Source organism: Martes martes (genome assembly GCF_963455335.1).
Source record: "Martes martes genome assembly, chromosome: X".
Classification (NCBI taxonomy): domain Eukaryota; kingdom Metazoa; phylum Chordata; class Mammalia; order Carnivora; family Mustelidae; genus Martes; species Martes martes.
The window spans coordinates 11,330,589-11,337,269 of record NC_137897.1 but is presented as its reverse complement, the minus strand read 5'-3'; positions in this window follow the sequence as shown (position 1 = coordinate 11,337,269).

Genomic DNA, 6,681 nt, shown 5'->3' with positions numbered 1-6,681 from the left:
GTATTGTTTTAACAGAAATAAACTCCATCTTTAAAAAAAAAAAAAAAAGTGGCAGCAATTCAGAACCCATTCCCTTTCCAGAATGAAGCCACTACCTTTTCTCCAGAGGTGACACTTGATCTTAAAGGTTGAGTGACTGTGTGGCAGGACCTCTTGAACAAAGAAAATAGTATGTGCCTAGAACAGAGGCATGAGAGAAAGAGCATGGCAGTGGGCAGGGGACAGCTTTAGGTCCGGGAAAGTCACCTGGATTGGAAGAGAGGGGTTGGGGAACGAGCTAGAGGCAGGTTTGGGTGACATCATGATAGATCATGTATTCTTCTTAGGCTTGGTCCAGAGAGCATATTTTTGGTTTAGAAAGAGAACTCCTGGAGGGGCGCCTGGGTGGCTCAGTCAGTTAAGCATCTGCCTTCAGCTTAAGTCATGATCCCGCAGTCCGGGGATCAAGCCCCACACCAGGATCCTTGCTCCGTGGAAAGTCTGCTCCTCTCTCTCCCTCTGCCTCCCGTGCCCCCTCTGTGTGCTTTCTAGCTGTATCTCTCTGTGTCAAATAAGTAAATAAATAAAATCTTTTAAAAAAAGAGGACTCCTGGATGTTGTTTCTCTGTCTTTAGACATCCCAGGATGCTGAGTCGTCCTTACTTCCTAATTCCAACTGAGCCAGAAACGTTTCTTCCCAAGTAACTTAAGCGGATGCTGGTAGATTCTGATTTCTCACAGCTGGTGTTAGCCTTACGTGTTCTGTGGCACTGTAGGCTGTTCTAGTCATATTTTAGGAGTAAAGATATACTGAGGTACAACACCTCATGTTTTCCTGGCACAAGGATGTTTACAAAAGCTAATTAGAAAATTTTAATGTCATTTCAACTAATTAGCTCTAATGACTCTCTCCATCCTTGCCATTATGTGTCACCTTCTGGGAGATCACCAGACATACTCAGACATTTGCTTAGCATTTCATTTAATGGTGAACATGAGATGCTTTTGATTTATGAAAATAACACAGAACAAACGTAAGACAAAGTCCCTGTCCCCAGGGACTTGTTTCCAGCTAGGACTGAAGTGTGACTCAGCATCCCTTCTTATGTGTCAGGACAGGGTGTCACTTCTATTTCAGTCAAGAGAGTCACATTTTCCACTCTTCCAGAAAAGTGCGTTTCCCATGGGACTTGAATATGTGGGTGGAGGCAGTGACTTGGTAGAATTTGGGAGGACGATTGGACTTGACAGGGCTAAAGAGAGTGGAGACAGTCTCTTTCTACCAGCTGTGCGCGTAGCGGTTTGTCTTCCAGTAGTTGGCATTCTTGGTGGAATGACAAGGAACATACACAGATAAGGCCGACTAATTCTAGAATGGGTAGAATTTACAGGTGGAGCCAGAGTGAAGAGGAGGGAATGCTTTGGGTCTTTTTAAGAGACAGCCTGCCTGGAACAAAGGTTTGGAGGGGACTAATTAATGAGAAATAAAGGAGATTGGATCTGCTGGGGAAGACTGTATTTAAGACTTCAGTTTGGACTTTAGTCTATAAGACATGGTTCTTAAAAAATCATTAAGACTGCCTGGGGTGCTTCTTAAAAATATAGATTCCGAGACCCTACCCAAGACCTACTGAGTCAGAATCTCTAGAGTTGAAACACAAGAATCAGTATTTTTCATGACCTCTGCAGGGGATTTGAGCACTGTCCTATGCTGGAGACCAATGATGCTGGCGGTGTGAGATCCAGAAAGCCCGGCAATCGGACAGCACTTGTGTATTCCCCTTTGTGGAGGAAGAAGGTGAGTGAGGAAGCACATTTAGGAGAGGGTTGCTAGGAGCCCTTGCTACTGAGTGTGGCCCTGGAGCCGGCAGCATTGGTATTACCCAGGAGCTCTTTAGAAATACAGAATCTCGGGCACCGCCCCAGTCCTCCTGGATCAGAATCTGCATGTTAACAAGATCCTCAGGTTTTCATGTGGACATTGTAATAGTCTGAGAAGTGATGATCTAAGTGTTAGGGAGATATGGCAGAAAGCGCTAAGAAACCAGGGCAGGAAGTGGGGACAGATAGGGAACTGGAATCTCAAATTCAGAACGGAGCCAGCAATTGGACCAATCTGAAGCTAATGAAGAGCCACGGAACTGAGGCTTTTTGATGTCCCTGATAATGGCTGGGAACCGTCCCAGACTGAGCGGCAGATGAGCTCGTTTTGACACAATACAGGGGCAAGAAGGTCATTACAAATATGGGGAATTTAGGCAACAAAGAAGCCAAAGGCAGTGAATTTTTCTTGATAGGCTCATGACTCATAGAATAAAGAGCAAGGACAAGGAAGACGCTTCCGTGGAGAAAAATGCTAAATCGGGTTCCAGGTATACTGAGTTCGCTAGCTGAACAAGGGAAAGGAAGGAAGTCAACGGAAATGAGAACTGAAGTCCGAAGTCAAAGAGGTAAATAATTCAGAGGACTTCCTGAGAACCAGCACACTGAAGGTCGAACAGGACAAATGTATAGAAAAGGACTTGCCAAGAATCAAGTAAAGTCAGGGTTCAAGGACAAGGTCATGTGGTGAAAGTCAGTGGGTACTGAACATATCTTCAATGTCATTCAGTGGCAGCACCATGGAGAAGCTGCTGAAAGTTGCAGCAACCCTTGCTTGAGAAGAATCAGAGATGTCACATTTTAGTGCGGCAGCAAGAACAAAAGAGACAGGTGACTATATCCAGATCCTGAAAGGTTGGGATCGTTTCAAGTTCCCTTCTCTTTTCTTAGCATTCTGTGACTTTTCATGGGGCTTGGAAACTTGGAAGAGCGATGGGGGGAGTCTTCTGAAAGAAAGCCAAGTTTCACTTTGAGCCATGTGAAACTGTGGGAGGAAATGCGGTTTCCCAGAGAAAGCCTGGGGTAGAAGATCAAACTTCCAGTCAGAGTCACGTCTAAGAGGGCACCTGGTGTGGTAGTTTGAAAATATATCTATCAGTCTTGGTACTTTTTCCCTCAAGAGGTGAAGATTAATTTCCCTCCCCATGAGTGTGAGCTGCACTTAGGGACTGGCCTCTAACAAACAGAACGAGGCAGCAACGATAGTGTGTCCCTTCCAAAATTAGATGACAAAGGATGTTGCAGCTTCCTCTGTGCACGCTCTCTGAATCACTTGCTCTGAAGGGAGTCAGCCACCGTGTCATGAGGACAGTCAAACGGCCCTATGGATAGGTGCATTGGGTGAGGAACTGAGGCCTCCTGTCTACGGAGACTCTATGTGAGTCTTGGAATTGGATCCTCCAGCCCCAGTCGAGCCTTCAGATGACTGCAGCCCTGGCTGCCATCTTGACTGCAACCTCCAGAGATGCTTAGAGCCAGAACCGCCCAGTCAAGCTACAGCCAAATTCCCAACCCATGGAGAATGTGAGTTAATAAATGTTTTTCCTTTTACTCCACTGTGTTATAGTAATTTGTTATGCAGCAATAGGTAATACCTGGTAAGTGGAATGGAGGAAGAAGGTGAGAAAAGAAAAACACCAAAAAGACAAAACAAAACAAAACAAAACAGAAAAGAAATACCAGAGAAGGCAAGTGCTAGAAACCTGAATTGAAACTTGAGTGGTGAGGCAGAGTATGAGGGGGGAAAAAAGTATGATTGAATCTAGGAAAGTTATGGAGACTAAAATCCACTTGTTATTCAGTAACACCAAAGCTTCTTTTCCGGATGAAATAGATGGATTTTTAAAATATTGTGAATGAGCTGATCTTTCTTATCTAGCCACCATATACCTGGAAATTAGGCAACTTATATTCCATTCCCCTCTTTGCTCCGTGAGCTTGGGCAAATCAAATTAATTCAATGAACATCATTTGCCACTGAACTGTTCTGTGCCATTAATTCTCCCTACGTTAGATACAGGGGCATTTCCCCCTTACCTATAACTCCAGGATGACCTGAGGTATTAGTACCACCCAGTGGTACCCAGTGCAGTGGAGAGTGGCAGCTTCCTTCTACCCTCAGTCATCTCTCTTTCCAGCTATTTCTTCCTTTCTTCCAGGGGAATCCAATCAGTATAGCCCCCAAATCCCTAAAACACATCCCTGTATTATCCCCACCCCCCATAACAGAGCTGATGAGATAAACATTACTGGGAGGGATTCCTTTTTAAACATTTTATTTTGAAATAACTTTAGGTTTACAGAAATTTGCAATAATGGTACGAAGAGTTCCCATATACCCTTCCCCCAGTTTCCTCTATTGTCGATGTCTACGAAACTAAGAAATTAGCATGGGTACAGTAAGACTATCTGAACTACAGACTTTATTCAGATTGCACCAGTCTATCACTGTCATTCTCTGTTCCAGGATCCAGTTCAAGATGCCACACTCTATTCAGTCCTTAATGATTCTTTAGTTTCCTCTTTTCTGTGACACTTTCTCTGGCTTTCTTGTTTCTCATGACCTTGACACTTTTGAAGAGCACTCACTAGTCGGGTATTGTGTAGAGCATGCCTCCATTTGGGTTTGTCTGATGTCTTTTCATTATGACGGGAACAAGAAAACCACAGAGAGTAGGTGCTCTTCTCATCACATTATATCTGAGAGTATGTCTTTGTTGCTGCTGTAACAAATTACCATGAATTTAGTGGCTGAAAGTGACAGAAATTTATCCTCTTATCATTCTGAAGGCCAGAAGTCTGAAATGAGTCTTACAGGGCTAAAATCAATGTTGGCAGGCCTGCTTCCTTTGGAAGGCTCCAGGGAGAATTGTTCCTTGTTTCTGCCAGCCTCTGGAGGCTCCCAGCATTCTTTGGCAGTGGAGTGGAGTGGTACAGCACTCCAGTCTCTGCTTCTGTCATCACATTGCGTTCTCTTCTTCCATAGTCAGATCTCTCTCTGCCTCCCTCTTATAAGGCAAGCACGGGGAGCGGCAGGCAGAGGGAGAGGAGAAACAGACTCCCAGTGAGCAGGGAGCCCAATGCAGGAGTTGATCCCAGGATCCCAGGATCATGATCTGAGCCAAAAGCAGACACTTAACCAACTGAGCCACCCAGCACCCCTATAAGGACTCTTAAGATTACATTGGGCTCACCCAGATAATCCAGGATAATTTCCCCATCCCAACTGCAACTGCAAAGTCCCTTTTGTCACATAAGGTTTGCCATATAACACAGTCACAGGATCCAGGGATCAGAACCTGGATATCACGGGGGGGCCATTATTCAGCCTACCACAGGCTATGTGATATCTACATGACTTATCAGTGGTGATGTTAACCTTGATCACTTAGTTAAGGTGGTACCTATCAGGATTCTCCACTGTAGTTATTATTTGGGGGGAAAGGTTCCTTTTGGTGACCAGAAGTATGACTGTGCTCAGATCTGAAGTAATGATGTTGATACCATGTAGCCATTCAACACCACTTACATGAAGCGCCCTACCCCACCAGACCCAGTTCGAGGCCCTGCAATGGTCCCTACTCTCAGGGAGCCAACTGCCTAATGAGGACAACATTTTCAATTTCTTTTTTCTTTCTTTTTTTTTTTTTTGTCAGAGAGAGTGAGCACAGGCAGACAGAGTAGCAGGCAGAGGCAGAAGGAGAAGCAGGCTCCCTGCTTAGCAAGGAGCCCGATGTGGGACTCGATCCCAGGACGCTGGGATCATGACCTGAGCTGAAGGCAGCCGCTTCACCAACTGAGCCACCCAGGCGTCCCAACATTTTCAATTTCTTAAAGAAAGCTAACTTGTAAACATAAACAAGCTTTCATTTTAAATAATCCAGACCCTGCTTGGGTGATGACCTTTGATTATAGAGAGTTTCAGGTCATGTGAAAATGGTAACTAATTTTCTTATTGTTTCTGAAATACAGTTGGACTTTCTGTGACTATTTCCCACTATTAGAAGCTCCCTTGGATTTTCTTCCCGAAGGTGGAGTATTATCTCAAAGGCAAACCAATAAAAATGCCATCAGGTTTCTCATGAGAAAGACTGGTTTTTATTATGTTTCCAGCCAGCTTTATGGGACAGAAAAAGTTGGGATGCACTCCCAGACTCTGGGTACTCGCATAACTAAAGTGAATTTCCACCCCTCACATTTCACCCTTTTTCTTTGGCCTGTAAAATGATACACCATGTTCTTCTCTAAGGAAGATGTGAGGAAACAGGATTACCCATAGATTTTTCTCCAGACGCCACTGTAGCTCTTCAAACGCAGAGTGGTTCGATGGGAACTCACCACCCAGTATAAAAACTCGGTTATTTTTACTGCTTGAAGGAGGTTCGCCTTAAATTAACTCCAAGTCATGTCTGAAATAGATATGCCACCCCAGGTTCTTCAAGTCACGTACTCATGAAGTAGAACTGAGAAGGACACGGGAGTTTATCAGCCACATACTGCAGAATTCAAACTTCCCTTTGACCTACCACAATGTATCAGAGGCAGAGGCTTATTCAAACTGCTTATGAGCTGCCTGGCTTTGATGAGATCACTTTTAAATTCTCTATGCTTCCATGTTTCTTCATATAGAAAAGGGATTTAGATGGCATTAAAGTTTTCCAGCTTTATCTCAGAGAGTGGTTGCAGATTCAAATGAAGTAACAAATAGGAAGGCACTTAGTAAGGTGTAAATTCCTAAACAATTTCAAGTTACTGCATAGTAAATTACTGGTAATTTTTGAGGTGTGATAATAGTATTCTAGTTATGTTTTTTTAAAGTCC